The sequence below is a fragment of the Schistosoma haematobium genome, chromosome 3, assembly GCF_000699445.3.
Source record: "Schistosoma haematobium chromosome 3, whole genome shotgun sequence".
NCBI lineage: Eukaryota > Metazoa > Platyhelminthes > Trematoda > Strigeidida > Schistosomatidae > Schistosoma > Schistosoma haematobium.
Genome location: NC_067198.1, coordinates 22,811,147 through 22,829,211, shown reverse-complemented (window position 1 = coordinate 22,829,211; position 18,065 = coordinate 22,811,147).

The window sequence follows — 18,065 nt, the reverse complement described above, 5'->3', positions numbered from 1 at the left end:
TTGAAAATCCTGACCTTAGTGTTGGTTGACAGTTGCTCTGACTTCCAGATGTTCCTCAGTTGTAAATATGCTGCTCTTGCTTTGCCGATCCGCGCCTTCATATCTGCATCAGATCCACCCTGTTCATCAATGATGCTGCCCAAATATGTAAAGGTTTTTACATCTTCCAAATCTTCTCCGTCAATTTTGATTGGATTGGTGCATTCTGTGTTGTATCGGAGAATCCTGCTTTTCCCTTTGTGTATATTGAGAACTACTGCTGCTGAGGCTATTGCTACACTGGTCGTCTTCTCCTGCATTTGTTGTTGCGTTTGGGATAGAAGGGCCAGATCGTCTGCGAAGTCTAGATCGTCCAACTGCATCCTAGATGTCCATTGTATCCCGTGCTTCCCTTCAGATGTTGACGTCCTCATGATCCAGTCGATCACCAGGAGAAAGAGAAAGGGTGAGAGTAAGCAACCTTGCCTAACACTGGTCTTCAATTCGAACGACTTTATCAACTGTCCTCCATGCACAATTTTGCAGTGTAATCCATCATATGAACTCTGTATGATATTGACTATCTTCTGAGGCACGCCGTAATGTCGAAGAAGTTTCCATAGTGTTGTTCTGTCTACGCTATCAAATGCCTTTTCGTAGTCAATGAAGTTGATGTAGAGTGATGAATTCCATTCAATTGATTGTTCCACAATGATCCGTAGAGTTGCGATTTGGTCTGTACACGATCGATCCTTACGGAATCCTGCCTGTTGGTCATGAAGTTGGGGGTCTATGCAGTCCTTCATCCTGTTTAACAATACCCTGTTGAAGACTTTTCCCGGTATTGAGAGAAGAGTGATGCCCCTGTAGTTATCACACTTGCTGAGATCGCCTTTCTTCGGTATTGTGATCAGAAGTCCTTCTTTCCAGTCTTTTGGTACTTGTTCTTCATCCCAAACCTTATTGAAGAGGATGTGGAGTATCCTTGCAGTTGCCGTCACGTCTGCTTTCAGTGCCTCTGCTGGGATGTTGTCTGGTCCTGCTGCTTTACCACTCTTGATTTGCCTGATGGCCATGCTGATTTCTTCAATTGTTGGTGGGTCAACATTGATTGGGAGGTCCGTGGGTGCTGCTTCGATGTTGGGTGGGTTCAGTGGAGCTGATCGATTCAACAGTTCTTTGAAGTGTTCTACCCACCTGTTTTGTTGCTCTTCAATGTTGGTGATTACCTCGCCTTCCTTGCTTTTCACTGGTCTTTCTGGTTTGCGGCGATTTCCAGAGAGTTTCTTTGTTATGTCATACAGTTGTCTCATGTTTCCTTCTCTTGCAGCCTTTTCCGCTGTCGTTGCTAAAACTTCCACATATTTACGTTTGTCGGTTCTAATGCTCCGCTTCACTTATTTGTTTACTTCTGTATATTCAGCTTGTGCCTTGGCTTTTTCTGCTCTTGTTCGACTGGTATTGATTGCTGCTTTCTTGTTCCTCATTTCTTGAATCTTATCAAGTGTATCAACAGTGATCCATTCCTTGTGATGGTGCTTCTTGTGGCCCAGGACCTCATGACATGTTGAAGTGATTGCCTCTTTGATCCCCCTCCAGTTGCTCTCCACAGTAGTTCCTTCTCCATTGAGTAGATCATGAAAGGCCTGGAACTTGTTGCTGAGGACTATCTTGAATTTGTTGAGTTTGTTAGTATCCTGAAGAAAGGCCGTATTGAACTTTTGTGATATTGTCCGCCCCATTGTCCAGTGCTTCTTGAGTTTCAATTTCTTCTTGGCGACCAGCAAGTGATGATCTGAGGCTATATCAGACCCTCTCTTGGTCCTCACGTCCTCTATAGTCCTCCTGAACGTTTTGTTGATGCAAATATGGTGGATTTGGTTTTGTGTAGAGTGATCCGGTGAAGTCCATGTGGTTTTGTGTATACGTTTATGTGGGAATATGGTGCCGCCTATGACCAGCTTATTGAAGGCACATAGATTTGCAAATCTCTCACCATTTTCGTTTCTTTCTCCCAGTCCGTGTCGTCCCATTATGTCTTCATATCCAGTGTTGTCCGTTCCAACCTTGGCGTTGAAATCTCCCATCAGAATGGTCAGGTCCTTTGTTGGGCACTTCTCGACGATTGACTGCAGCCTATTGTAGAATTGATCTTTAGCGTCTTCATTGTAGTCGTTGATAGGCGCATAGCATTGGATGATGTTCATTGAAATGCCCTCTTTCTTTGTTTTAAACGACGCTTTGATGATCCTTGGTCCATGAGATTCCCATCCTATAAGTGCATTTTGCGCTTGTTTGGACAGCATCAATGCAACTCCTTGTGTATGTGTAGCATGTTCTTCTTCATGGCCGGAGTATAACAGAAGCTTCCCTGAAGCTAGTCGTTGTTGTCCAACTTGCGTCCAATGTGTTTCGCTGATCCCAAGCACCTCTAGGTTGTATCTTCTCATTTCTGCAGCAATTTGGAAGGCTCTTCCGGTGTCCCACATTGTACGAACATTCCATGTACCTAAATAAATGGTCGCTCTGGTTGTCAGAAGGGGCATCGGCCTCGTAACTTCTGAAGAAATTCGGCTCTCATCATGAGGCGTCATAGTTCTTCTAAATGAAGACCTTCTGACTCCCAGGGCAGAGTTTAAAAGGTTTGAATAATTTTTTCTGGTTAGCGTTTTTTTAGAGAGTTAGTTTTCTACGGGATGGGGACGCTAACCCCATGCCCAACCCTCCTCCTTTATCCGGGCTTGAGACCGGCAGTAGCCCCCGGAGGGACTCCAGGTGGAGTTTGTACATACCATACTTTCATTATATTAGTCAGTTTAATTCTGAAGCTAGTTGATAAACAATCAACTTTTTAAAAGGTTTTCGCAGTTCCGTAGTTTGACATGGTGCATTTTTAGGTTCCTGGTAAAACTAAATACTAGTCATTTTCTAAACCTCTGATTATTATTTCAAATTTTGGTTTCGATAAATAAATCTTGTTTACCCGATGGTAGTTATTCAACCAAAATCTAAGACTATGTTCTAATGAAGCTTCAGGTGATATACCCATTTCAGCAGTGTCAATTTATGGTAATGTTTCCAATTTAAACTACCTACATTTTAAAAGTGATTAGTAGTAAAAGAAAAATTATTCCTTCAAACAAGTTATACTTTATTCATTCAGATTTGTTTTCCATTTTAATCACTCGATTAATATCATGATATGGTAAATTTTATCAAACCTATCACTTTACATCATTGCTATTCGATAAATTATTTGATCCATATCAAATAAATATCATTTCTGTATACTATTGGTTAAATGACAAATTATGTAATTAATGTAATGCGTGTTTACCCAATGAAATTTACATAAATAGAAAATAACACGTTTTTTTATGACCTTATAGCTGATTTATGAATAAACTAAAGTGAATAAGGTGGTCAAAATAAAAATTAGTTCATATAATTAACTGATGAATATTAACTGATTTATTATCGAAGGAAAGAACCGTTGCTCAATTGTTTGACTTAGATGAAGAAATCAGGATATTAGTTACTTACAAAATATTTGACCTAAATATTTAGTTAACAAGTAAAGTACTAATATTGAAATAGTCAATAAAACTAATATGAAATAATTATGAATTGAACAGAATATCTATGTTCTAATCAAAAACAGTCAGTGAATGAAACAATTTTCCAATATTTCTTGAATAGATTAATAGAAATATATTGAATAGTTGAAATCATGAGTCAATTGAAGCTAGACCACCATGGAAAACCTGGAATCACTGGACGGCCGTTTCGTCCTAGTATGGGACTCCTCAGCAGCGCGCATCAATGATCTTGATCTTAGATATTTTAAAATTTTGAACATAGTACGGGCTAATCAATAAAACAAAATACTATGTTACTTACAAGGTTTCAGTATAGAATGGTTCGTAAATTTTATTTACATTTCATTACTCCCATAAAGAAATTTGTAAAAACTTAACAAGTAAAGTATTAGGATTAAAAGTTGGTTTAAACGTTGATCGCTAAAAAACGTATTCACATATAATTTTTATACATAATATCTCCCACATACTTGACGACCGATTTCTGTCGAACTATTTATTCACATTTTGACGAATGTTCAAATAAAACATTATTTGAGTTTCGAAATTCCCAACAGATCAAGAATTACTAGCGTTGATCAGCTTTATATACCGGACTATTGACTACCAACTTTCGGTTCGATATCAATTTCTATCATCTCCCATTTAGTCAGACAGATATTATACCTAGTCTTCAACAACATCAACTGAAACCTGACTCATTATCGACTATTTAGACTAACTTGATTTCATAAATGAATAAAAAGTACCCAAAATAAATTCTATAATCTGTCATAGGGTTTATAAAGATACATTTATGGAGATTTGATTACAACCTAATCTTATTATTAATAAAGTTATTTCAGTTAGTTTATAATGGCTGATTGTTTAATAATTTTTTAATAGTCAATGAAATATTCATTAATTTGTCAATACAATTTTTTTTGCCTAAATTATTCAGAAAAACACCAAAAATAAACGTAGTAACTACGTGATTTTAAGAGTTGGATAATTTTGAAAAAAACTATAAAAAAAACTTGGTTCAGTTTGACATAACATTGTAATCAATTCATGTGCATGTCAAAATATCTTTCATTTAGAAGGAAATACAAAATGATTAATGATTAATCAGTTTAGTATTTGTCGTTAAGTATATCAATGAAGAAAACTTTTCTTATCATATTTAAAATACATTAATAGTAAAATATCAAATTAGTAATGAATATGATAAAGGAGTTTGATATAAAGCAATAGTAAAGTTAGTTTATATATATATATATATATTCGACTAGATTCATTATTTTGTTGAACTGGAGATTAATTACAACGATAAAATTCACCATGTTGATAATAGCCGGATTAGTTTATAATATTGAATTCATAAAGTAGACTTAAAATGAATTTTTAAACTCACTTTATATTGTTAATATTGGTTGTGTAGCGAACAAGAACACGAGTGGGGACAATCGAATGTATTTAACACAAAATTACAGGACTTCTTAATACAATCTAACAATCATAAAGTAAATGATTAATTTACAAAATGTCCACCAATTGTCTAAAAATGACTCAGACTTCATTGTTCTTGCATTTTCGTAAAAATTGCGTCCTGTTTCCATTCTTGTCTCTCTGCTGCCAGACCTTTTGTTCACGACTAACATCATATACTACTTATGTCAATATAAGTAGCACACACCACAGTCATAGTAACAAATTTATTAATATAGTGCGGGCAGGTTTTTGGAGACCGTTTGATGTCATTTAGATCATGAAGTGACTTAAATTAGTCAATCATTGGAATTAAAGAAGCAAAATACAATTGTTTTGTGTTAGTATGAGACATGAACAACATCATCGACGATCGAACCCACGGTATGAAGATGTAGAAGCGATGATTTAACCTTCAAACCACTGAGATGAGAAATTCCAAACTAGAACGTAACACCTGTCCAATGCTTTGTGATTTTAATGATTGCTTAACTTATGTTTATTCGAGATCTCGTTAAACTTTAAAAAGACAGTAAGACTTTTTTTCAAGGTTCGTCTCACAATAAAATTGACAATTGAATAATTTGATAAAATTATACCAACTTTTTTAAAAATAAACCAAGTTTGTCTTAGAAAGATAGCAAAGTTTATTACAAACTGACTAAAATTCCTGTAGAATGTACAGTAGTGTTCTTGAATGTAGCCTAAAGATTGTGTTGCCAAAATGTTAGTTTATTACTCCAATAGATTAGATGTGCAAATAAAAATTGACATGGAAACATGATTTCAAAAGAAAAACAACGGATTTCCATAGGACATAGAGCAGTAGTTTTTTAGCTATTTATTTATTACTAAGAAGTGACCTATATTAAATCATAAAACATTAGAAATACAATTTTCCACTTATCGGCATATCACAAAAATATGTTTATTATTTTCTTATTACATTCTACATGCTTATTTCTTTGAAGGTATATCAATGAATATAATGTTAAAATGTGTGTTTTCCTATATTTGATGTTATGTAGTTACTAGTTATTGAGAAGACGTAAGTGATATGACACGATGGTTTCCCAAGAATTGAAGACTAGCTTTTCTGAGGAGCACCGAGTACCCAAAAAAACTAATCGTATGACTTTTAGAGGATTGACTTCAAATACTGATCATAAAAATACAAAAGACAAATGAACTCACCTAGTCTAGTGATCATACTCCAACCTTCTTGATAGAACTTGACCAGGTCTAAGGACTAAACATGAGTGGTATTAGTTACAAGTCAATGATAGGTTAATGCGTTCAATCCTATTTTGCAATTATGGTATCAAAAGCCTGTTATTGATTTGAGATTTATTTACAAGACCAATCAAGGTTAAATACTCAGTTGCTTATAATTTGAAAGCAAAATTTCCGTAAGGTGTAATATAAAATTGGAAACTTAAACCATGATGTCTACTGACAGGGCATTTACATTTGGATAATTCACTATCGACTGAATTATTTATCGTCTAATAGTTCCTAGTTTGTAATTCTAACTTCCTTTTCCATTATTAATGGAATGTATTGAGTCAGCATCCTAGAATGTTTTAAGCAGATTGTTCGACTATTCTAAATCACTGCATATAACAGTGGTATTCATAACCAAAACATTCATACAATGTCATAAACTGGTTGTTTTTCTATCAATAATATGACTTGAAAAGTTACTCCTGATTATTGTGTTAGTCATAAAGTGTAAATCGTTGTTATTATTAAATTGAGGTTGTTTCCTCATGATCAGTTCTAACTGAAAATTGAGCTGACTTTTGAATAAAGTACAGTTTATCAAATAACGTAAATCTTCTCGTTCGAAAAGTTATTTCTAATTATGAAGATTAAATAGGGGAAAAATATTAGTTTAATAAAGAGTTGGTCTATCTACTATTTGTAAACATTCAGAAGTTCCTAATAAAACTATATGAAACTTGTCTTTTTACAAATGACTTGTTGAAATATCATTTACAGCAACAATTATTAAAACAAAAATCAATCGAGATGAAAAAAAAAAAAGGTCGTTAACCATAAATTTAAATAAAGACTAAGGTGTTATTTTTTCAAAATGGATTTCACTCGTTGGAAGAAATTAATGTATTTTAGTCAACAGTTTATGATTCATTAGTCCAGTCAAATACTCATTATTATTATTATTAAGTCACTTTTATTAAATGTTTTAATTCCAATAGTTGAGATCATGAGCCAATTAAAGCTAGACCAACACTGAAAACCTGGAAGCACTGGACGGTCGTTTCGTCCTAGTATGAGACTCCTCAGCAGTGCACATCCACGATCCCGCTCGCGGAATTTGAGGTCAGGGCCCATCAGCCTCGCTCGTGAACGCGAAATTGAGCCACACATCCACCACTGTCTTCAGTGAGTTACTATCTTACGGCTAACCCAGTTGAACTCCACTGGTCACTGCTTCTCATTAGAACTTCAGGATATGCATCTTGAAGCCAGTCACTAGTGAGCATATATTGATTAGTATCAGAAGGGGTTTTTTGGAGATTGTAGTAATTTCAATAATTGAGATCATGAGTCAAATGAAACTAAACCACCATGGAAAGCCTAGAAGCACTTGACGGCCGTCTTGATGTTTTAATGAATGATATTTTTAAGAATAGATTACTGGACAAAAAAGCTTTAAATAACTAGCGTGAATATTGATTTATTTATATACATTTTAACAATAACTAAATTTATAACCTTATTTCTATTTATAGTATCTCGTAGCTCTAAATATGTGTTCCAGTTACTATTTGTATAATATTCTGATGTCATTTAATAATCTGTAGACCTTTCTATTTCGAAATATATTGATCAACCTCTATTTTCTATAACTCAGTTATATTACGCAATATTTGGATGAATACCATTCAGTAAAATACAACTACACTTTCTAATCTATAAAATTTTCATTTATGACTAATTCTTAAATGGAAAACTACAAAAATTAGTTGGGATAATTCTTTGTATATTATAGAATATCATATACACCCTTTCATTTATTTATTATTCAAAGGATATAAAAAGTGTCAAGAGGTCAAAATAAGCAATACGATTATATAAGTATTCAATGTACTTCCATACTATTTTATATGGATAATGCAATCAGAAGACAAAGGTTATTAAAACTATGTGATATATTTGTGTAATACATATCGAAAAGTCTGATTACACAATTACTTATTAAGAAATTATATATCAAAAACAAATGAAAGGTCAGTAGGACAAGTTAAAAGGTTAAGGAAAATAATGATCATGATAAAGTATACAACATCGTTTGAAATATTTTGCATGAAGATATTACATAATTTTAATTAGCCTTTGTCTTTCCATCTCATTATCCTAAATTATCAAAAGGATTAATTGTTTTAAATTTCTGATATTTTATTGTTTATTATATGGAATCATAATACTACTACTTACGATGACTTGGCCCTTTTAGTCATAAAGCTTCCCGAACTTTGATTTCCATAAATATTGAATTTTATAGATATATATATATACTAGTTATTATTTAAATAAAGATTTTGCAGATAGTCTTCCAACACATTTACTGGCACAGTTCTTTAAGTGTGTGATTTAGTCTTAAAGTATTGAACGATAATATCTGCATAGATAGAAACACCTAGATTATAATCATAAAGGCTTGATTCGATGAGATTTTTCTTTTATCAGTTCAACAAGTTGAACAAGTTATTATTGCTGAATAACTTAATTCATTCAATAAAAGCACTGATCGTCAAGTTTCAAAAATAACTGTCATAATTTCCTTGAAAAGAATAGTTCCATACGCTTTAGTTTAAGATAACTTTTGGTGGTGTCATTTTTTAAATTTTATTGTTTACTTTATCATTAATTTCTGGATATTGATTTCACGTCAAATCTGGCCAATTATATATATATATATATGAATGCGAATACATAATGAAAGCTTATTTGAGAACAATTTACCTCAATCTATTCGTCTTATAACAAGTTTCAAAATAGGGATTTTCATAATACTTCGAAATAATACATCGAAACTGTATCTATTATATACTACATTTAGCTGAAAACCTATGAAATGTGTAATTGGTTAAAATTCAATTGAACTTTTCCAGAGATATAATACAAGGGAAGATGGTCGTTGTATTTCGTGAATTGGTTGAAGTGAAACATTAACACTGTTGGATACCGACTCACTGATCTAGAGGTTAAGCATTCGTGCGCAAGACTGAAGGCCATGGGATTAAATCCCGCGAGCGTGATTGTGAATGCACACTGCTGATGAGTCCCACAATGGAGCGAAATGGCCGTCCAGTGCTTCCAGGTTCTTAATGGTGGTCTAACATTAATGATCTCAATCAAAAAATTCATAATTTCCACAACCACATACTGATAGTCTGCTCATATGTAAGACTTGTAATTAAGCAAATCTATGGAGTTCAACAAATTCAGTCCATATTCTAATATATTAATGTGTTTTTGTTAATGAATACGCATTACGGAAGAATCAAAGCATGATATAGCAGCGATGTTTATGATATCTTGTATAAAAATCCACATTTTGATTTGTATAAATTTTATCGGCAACAATTTTATTCGTGTGTAATCTTCATTAATTTTCATTGATTATAAATTATAATTTTAAGCACTATTTATTAATAAATGACAGTTATTTACTGAGAGCTTTTAAATAATTTAATAGAGACCCTTTTACTACGGAAGTTGTACATAAGTTGAACTTCATGATACTTTACTGAAAGAGAGAAGTGAAAATACTACTCATATAACTTCAGTAAAATAAGTTTCCATCTTTACACAAATTTATTAATAATTGATAATTAAATTGATTTTACTGATAAATTTTACCATATTTCACAGCACTGAACTTAGATTTAATGAATTGACAAACTGAAGTTATTTAATTTGATGATGTTACACTTGTCGATTTAAGATTATATGACAATATACATTGGCTATTTGTGACAGAACTATTGATAGATAGTTTTGTAAAGAGATGAAAAAGTGACCAAATACAATAACATTATTACTCAAGGCTGTCTACTCTCTCCATTCCTCTTCTGGTGATTGACTGGATTATGAAGACCTCGACATCTGAGGGAAAACACGGTATACAATGTACAGCTCAAAACCAATTAGACGATTTGGACTTTGCAGATGACCTAGCCCTCCTATCACATACAAACGAACAAATGTAGATAAAGACATCCAGTGTAGCACCAGTCTCTGCATCAGTAGGCCTCAGCATACACAAAGGGAAAACCAAGGTCCTCAAATTCAAAGCGGAAAACAGCAATCCAATCACTCTTGATGACAAAACTCTGGAAGAGGTAGAATCCTTCACATACCTGGGAAGCATCATCGATGAACAAGGAGGTTCAGATACAGACGTAAAAGTGAGGATTGGCAAAGCAAGGGCCACGTTCCTACAACTGAAGGACATATGGAACTCAAAACAACTTTCAACCAATATCAAAGTGAGAATCTTCAATACGAATGTCAAGGCAGTTCTACTGTATGGAGCTGAAACGTGGAGAACTACTGCAATCATCATCAAGAAGGTACAAGTATTTATAAATAGTTGTCTACGCAAGATACTCAACATCCATTGATTGAATACCATCAGCAACAGCCTTTTGTGGGAGAGAACAAACTAGCTTCCAGCAGAAGAGGAAATTAGGAAAAGACGATGGAAATGGATAGGACATGCATTATGCAAATCATCAAACTGCATCACGAGGCAAGCCCTAACTTGGAATCCTGAAGGGAAGAGGAAAAGAGGAAGGCCATAGAACACGTTACGTCGGGAAATAGAATCAGATATGAAAAGAATGAATAACAACTGAAAAGAGTTGGAAAGGATTGCCCAGGACAGGTTTGGATGGAGAATGCTGGTGAGCGGTCTATGCTCCTTCGCGAGGAGTAACAGGAGTAAGTAAGTAAGTAAGTCATTAGTGTATGTTGACTGTTATTATACCTAATGTTTACTATTAACGTACAAATATGTAACTGATATATAGATAGTCATTAATAACTATCGAAATTTTCTTTACTCCAAAATTATTTTAGTTATTCAAATTACTCGTTAATAAACATTGAATGAACACTTAACACTATAACTTGACGACAAAATGTTTGTTTGTTTGTACCGTTTTCTTGATCAAATTATACATGAAATAAACTTTCACTTAAAGAAACACGTTAAATACCATGAGGATAATATAAAATTCTGATTTCATAACTCTCCATTTTCATCCTTTCACAGTCTAATATTATTATGTATTATTCAATGTCAACTTGAAAATTATAATTTATATCCCTTAGTGACAATTTCCCATAGATCTTTTTTCTTACATAATTTACTTCTCTTAATTTATTAAAAAAGAAAAGGTAAAGAAGGATAAAATTTCATCGTTAAAATTTATAAAGAAAACAGACAAAAATTAGGGATAAGATAAAATGACATTCAGGTTTTTAAAACCATTCTAAGTTACATAGTTAAACTATGCAAAAAAAAAAAACAATGAAAAACTTCTTGTAAGAAATTAGTCAGTTAACAAAATCATTCATATACATTTTAATGGAGAATAATACTCCATTAACATTATCCCATTTGAGATACAAATCTTCTTCAACATCTCAAGTTCATAGACATATATATATATACATATACGCATATATATATAGATGTAGATGTAGATGTGTAATTTCTGTTTTAGGTAATAAATCACATAATGGTTCATTTATTTATGACCTAAATGTAAAAGAAAAAACTTAAAATGATACTTTGTTAAGTGAATAATTTACGATTATATAAATCCTAAAGATTTAATTCAATTGAATAGACCAACCCTTTTTTTTCTTTATTTTTATCTCATTTCATTATTAAGTTACTTATAACTTTCATAGACCAATAAATAACTTTTTTAAAGCAATTAGTCCCTTTGATAAATTTCGATAATATAATAATAAGATGAAGATTATTAGAACTGTGCGATATGTTTGCGCAATACATTCTGAACAATCTGACCATATATATTTATATACTATAGCCTTGATGGAAAAGAAAAGTCTATCTATATTACTTTACCATTTAGAAGTGATTCAAATATCCTTTTATTGAAACAAAGGCTTAAATCAGTCATTAATAATACATATTACACAATAAATGTTATTATCGAGGAAAGAACAAGGTTCATAGTTCATCGAAAACCTAAAAGACACGGAAACGATTGTGTCATATCTCACTGTGTTTACCAATTTAAATGTGTATGTGATCACACATACATAGGGAGGAGTAATTATGATCTCAAAATTAGGGTGTGTGGATATGTACGTAAATGGTTGCAGAAACAAACAGAATCAAATGATCCAATAAAAGTAGGGGATAAATATCCGTCATCCTCTATTGCCAGGTTATAAAATTGATTTTAACTCGGATTTTATGACTTTGTACAAAAGTGTAAAAGGGCTTATACTAAGGTTTATTGAAGCCTTAGCTATACTAAAATTCAAACCCACTTTGTGTATTCAAAAACAGTATTTCCTCACTTTAAACCTATTCTGGTAATATTAGCTTATTATCCAAAGTGATGAGGTTTCACATTGTTTCCACATTATATATACAAATGTTCTTAACAAGTATATGTATGATCAGATTGTTTGAAATGTATTGACCTAATATATCACATAGTTCTAATAATCTTCGTCTTCATATTACACTATCATAATAACTTGTTGTTTGCTTCCGACCAAAATTCCAAGTTATTCATAGTTGGATAGTAGGAAATTATTTGATCACATATTATATTTACTACCTGGAAACCATATGTTTGAGTGTTGTATCCATATAATTTCTTTATTTCTAAAAACCTTTATATTTCATTGTCACTTTTTTCTAGAAATAATACTTCTTTATCAAATTTATCATAGATGGTATCTTTTCAATATACCTCACTTCTTTGAGGTTATATTAAAGTTTATTGTTTATCTATGATTATGGTAGTATTATTATGTGAATGTGAAGATTTCAGTAGAAAATATAATGAAGAAAATGGTTTTCGTGAATCTTTTATCAATAGTATTGAACAATATCTGATAAAAGAGCTTTAAAGATAGAAACGTTGATTACTTATTATACAAATTCACTAATGTATATTCTTAGTTGATAGAAGTACAAATATACATATTTTTCATAATAGTAGCTGTCACAGGATATTTATCGATATATTGAACATTTCACATCAAGTTATTTTCTGTTAAATTTGCTTAATCAAATACTTTGAGCATAACTTTAGCAACCTTTTCTTTATCAAACATTATAAGTGAGTTTTGAATATTGTTGTTTTCACTAGTTTAGTTGTACATCTATTACTAACATTATTAAGACCTTCGTAAAGACGATATACAAGAGAGTGACTGATAAAAGCAATCACAAACTTAATACGTATATGGATATTCCACCGCTAGCCACTATCCATCATTGCTTAGAATGCTTATGAATTCAGGCAATATCGAGGCAATACACACAGTAAGTACATATGCCAGTAAGAGACTGATCAATTGCAGTCTTAAACATTAATAGGAAAATTCAAGGGAGCAATACCAAGTGAATTTTATTCAGTAGCTTAAATCTATTCCGATCTTTGTTACAACATGTTGTTACGTACTATCACTAACTTTTCAACCGCTTTATTCTTATGATTATGTAGAAAATGTTGATTTTCTAATGCTACAAGTTGTCGGCAGTTCATGAGAATTGAATACATTAGAATGATTGTATGTTGTTTTGTTTAAATTATTCATTTCAGTATTTTTCTTTGATATTTATATTCTAATTTAGTGGTTAACGTTTTGATATAAAATACCTCAAACCTTATCAAAATATTGACTATATAAGATGGAACTTTCCCTGAATTTCTTTAAAGGTTGATATTATTTTTAAACAAAACTGATGAATGATTACACTTACATAGTTTCTATAAATGATTATTTCAAATGAAGATATTAAATGGTTATAGTAGTATCTCAATCAGTAGTGTATTATTTCACATCAATCACTATCACATTTAAAACTAAAGAAAATGAAACTTACCTTTATAATTTGTAAATATGTTATTTCAGTTAGTTTAGATCATATTTACCCAAATGTTTTAGGTTACCATATGAATAACGACCTCGCATATACGTTGACTTCATTCATAAAATATATCAAACAAAAAATACTGTTGATGAGCCGCATACTAAGAAGAAACGGTCTTTCAGTGCATCTAGGTTTCCAGCAGTTGTCTAACTTTAGTCAGTTAGCGATTTTAATGAAATAAAACACTCTCCATAACTCTGTTTAATGAAATTTTGATCTAATTGATCTGGAAATTCGAAAATTACTATCTATTACATACACAAAAAACATTTACTTTTTTATAAGGCTAATATTTGAACGAAGAATATACGTTTCGATAAATTCCCTTCAGGTCCAATAATTATACATACAAATTATTAATCCGAAAAATGGTCAGGTTAAGGGCAAAGTACATCACCCTATCTGACCCATATATATTCTGATCATGGATCTTAAATTTCACTTAACACATACGCAGATTCAAGTTAACATTCTATGAGTCAGATCTACATTAACAATTTATTTGTATTTTGTTTATCACAATCCTAAATTCACATGCTTTAAACGATGTACTTTGCCCTCAACCTGGCCATTTTTCGGATTAATAATTTGGATATATGAATTGTAGAACCTGAAGAGAACTTATCGAAAAGAATATTCTTAGTTCAAATATTAGTCTTTTAATATGATGGGGATCTTTAAACGATTTATTTTTTCGTTCACGTTCTCTTCTCTTTTTTACTAACAAAACTATCAACATAATTAACTATTAATTAGGTAGTTGAAATAGATGGAAATAGAGTATTTCAATGAATAATTATTAAAAATTAAAATGGAAAATAGCAATGGTAATATAAAGGTATTATTACAACTACTACTTTGTTGTTATCTTAAACATAACACTGAATAATACATTACAGATCTTAAAATATGAACAAGAAACGTTTTGTATTATTCTGTAAATAGTTCAAACAGATCTTTATGAAACGATATTAATAGCTGTCACAGGCAATTCGATATATTTATACACACACACATTATCTTTAACAAAATATTTAATCAGAGCTCCAAAATCTATTTAAATTGGCAGTTTGTTAAGAGAATCATTTACATTAGGAATTCTACTAAAGTACAGTGTTGTTGTTTAATTCCTTATGGTTATATCAACATATAATAATAATGAGTATTGAAATACACTGTATTGGTTACAAAGGTAACTATTAAACAAAAAAATCATTCAGACAAAGAATTTATCTATAATCTTTAATTAATTTCAATTCACTTGGTATTGTTTGGCGTGTATCTTCCTATTGAGGTTTAAGACTGCAATTGATCAGTCTGTTATTGCCAAATGTGCAAACTGTGCATTTGCCTCGATATTGCCTTAATTCACAGGCTTTTTGTAAGCAATGATGGACAGTGGCTAGCAGTGGGATCCAGGACGCGCGTTTCGTCCTATTTGGCACTCGTCAGCTGGATGTTCCGATGGCATTGGCGTTTGAAGCGAATGGTATTGGGTTCGAGTCACAAAGTGGACATCAACTCTGAGATGCAAGTACATCCAGCAGACGAGTCCCAAATAGGACAAAATACGCGTCCTGGATTCCACTGCTAGCCACTATCCATCATTGCTTACTTCAATTAATTTGTTCAATTGCATAAACTTTTTTAAAGTAGCCAAGAAATTCTTTGTACTTGTCAATGATTGTTATTCGTTATCAATTAATAATAAAAGTAGTAAATATAAGGATAAAACTTACCCAAAATGTTTATTTTCCATTATTTTCAAGATTATATTCCTTGAATGTATTTAATGAAGATGTATGATTGAAGTTGTAAACATATATTACTCAATGCATAATATCAGTTAAAACTATATAGTCACTTTCATTTATATATGATCTATATGTCTATATGTATGTTAAATTGGATTTCTCAATTTCTTGAAAGTAATTCATAATAAGAAGTTTCTAAAGATGAATTTAATTTTAAATAAAATACATTTTCTCATAAACTAACATCATTATTGAGTATTAATGAAAACTAGTTAACACTAAATAAGTGTTCTTGCTCTAATATGAAACTATTTATTCATGGTTAATCACGATCTCATTCATGAATTGAAAATAATGTACTTGTCACAAAGTACAAGTTTGAATATTGAGACATTTTCATTTTACTAATGAATACAAGTCAAATACATGATGCTCAAAAACTCACAATATAAGTAGTTAACATGAATGAATGGTATAATCTTAATGTTATGTTTTAAGAAACCAGGTTTTAATCATTGAGTTATGCTTGTAAAACGTTATGAGCTTACATTATTTTTAATAATCAAATAATTTCTCTGTTTTATAATAAAATATGTAACTTTAAAACTAGTAAGCCAACTTAGTTGTATCACATTTCGTATAAACATTATGCTTTGTTATAATTCACTACTATGGTACTTAAATCTTCATTAGTTGTATAAAAAGTATAAAGCCTTCAAAATAATAACTAGAACTATTAAACAACAAAAAATTCTAGAATCATTCAAAGTTTAAATATAATAATAATAATAATTTTATATATTCTGAAAGTAATAATAACAGAATTCACGACAGTTTACAGGCATGATCAATTTGATATAAATAGTAATATTAGATGTAGAGAACAAACATGTGCTGGAAGAAAGTTTTAAGTATACTAGTTCAGTAATTGTTTAGGTAATACATGTATTACAGCGATCTTATGCATCAGCCGGGAACTTTTAATTTTTCTTAAATGGACAGCCTGTTGATTTATGAACGGAGTAATTAAGGTCATTTCCTGTGCCAGATCGAATTAATGATAATTATCTATAACTACAGAAAGTAAAACAAAAGCAGAGAGTACGGAATAACAAAACAATAATTACCTAAATATGTCAATCAGGTCTACCAAAATGCATGTGTCATGTGACACAGTGATATACAGTTGATGTTATTTAAATTAGTTGAACTTGCTAGGGACGTTATTAACATAAAGTGACAGCAAGTAGGTGGTTTTACTTAGGGAATGCACTAATAAAAATGGCTAAACATTTGAAGTTCCTATAATATCACTTGTGGAATGAGATACACTTACAGGTGCTAGAACATTCAATGCATTTTCAGAGGAGCAGTATGCATCGATGCAGCGAACAAATAATGGGAGTGATTTTATCGTACGGATAGATTGTGGTAGGTTATTCCAGAGTCTAGAAAATTTACAGGTAAAGTAATTCATATAAAGAGATGATTTAGAATAACTTTGTTTCACTAGTGAAAAGGAATTATGGAGGTCATAATGAGAAGCTTCTGCATATTGAATCACGTGATTGGATGTAAAGGATAGTTTATGAAGTAGTTTGAAGAAAAAGATAAGATTTAGTTTGGATCTCCTCTTCCATAAATGGTCTAGCATGCTTATTACATCTGGAATTATAAGTTAAGGTACAATCAGCTCCAAGAATACGAAGTGTAAATCGTCTCTGTACTGATTCCATTCTTAATTTATCTTTTGTGCGCGCAGTGCTAGGAATAAACGTGCAATATTCTAGAAGTGGTCGAACACATACTTTGTCCATTAGAATACGTGACTCATTGTTATAAAGGTTTCGAGCTATGTAACCTACTAGACGTTGAGACATAGAGGTCTGTTTCAATATCTGTTCTGTAAACGACAAGTTTTGGGAGTACATAAGTCCTAAGTCTACTACTGTATGTGACCTAGATAACACTTCGCCATTTATGGTAAGATCTAAGTTGAGTGATGTATCGCCGAAGCATATCCATCTACGTTTAGCCGTATTAAGCTCCAGTTGCCATTTTAAGCATCATTGTGCTATCTTG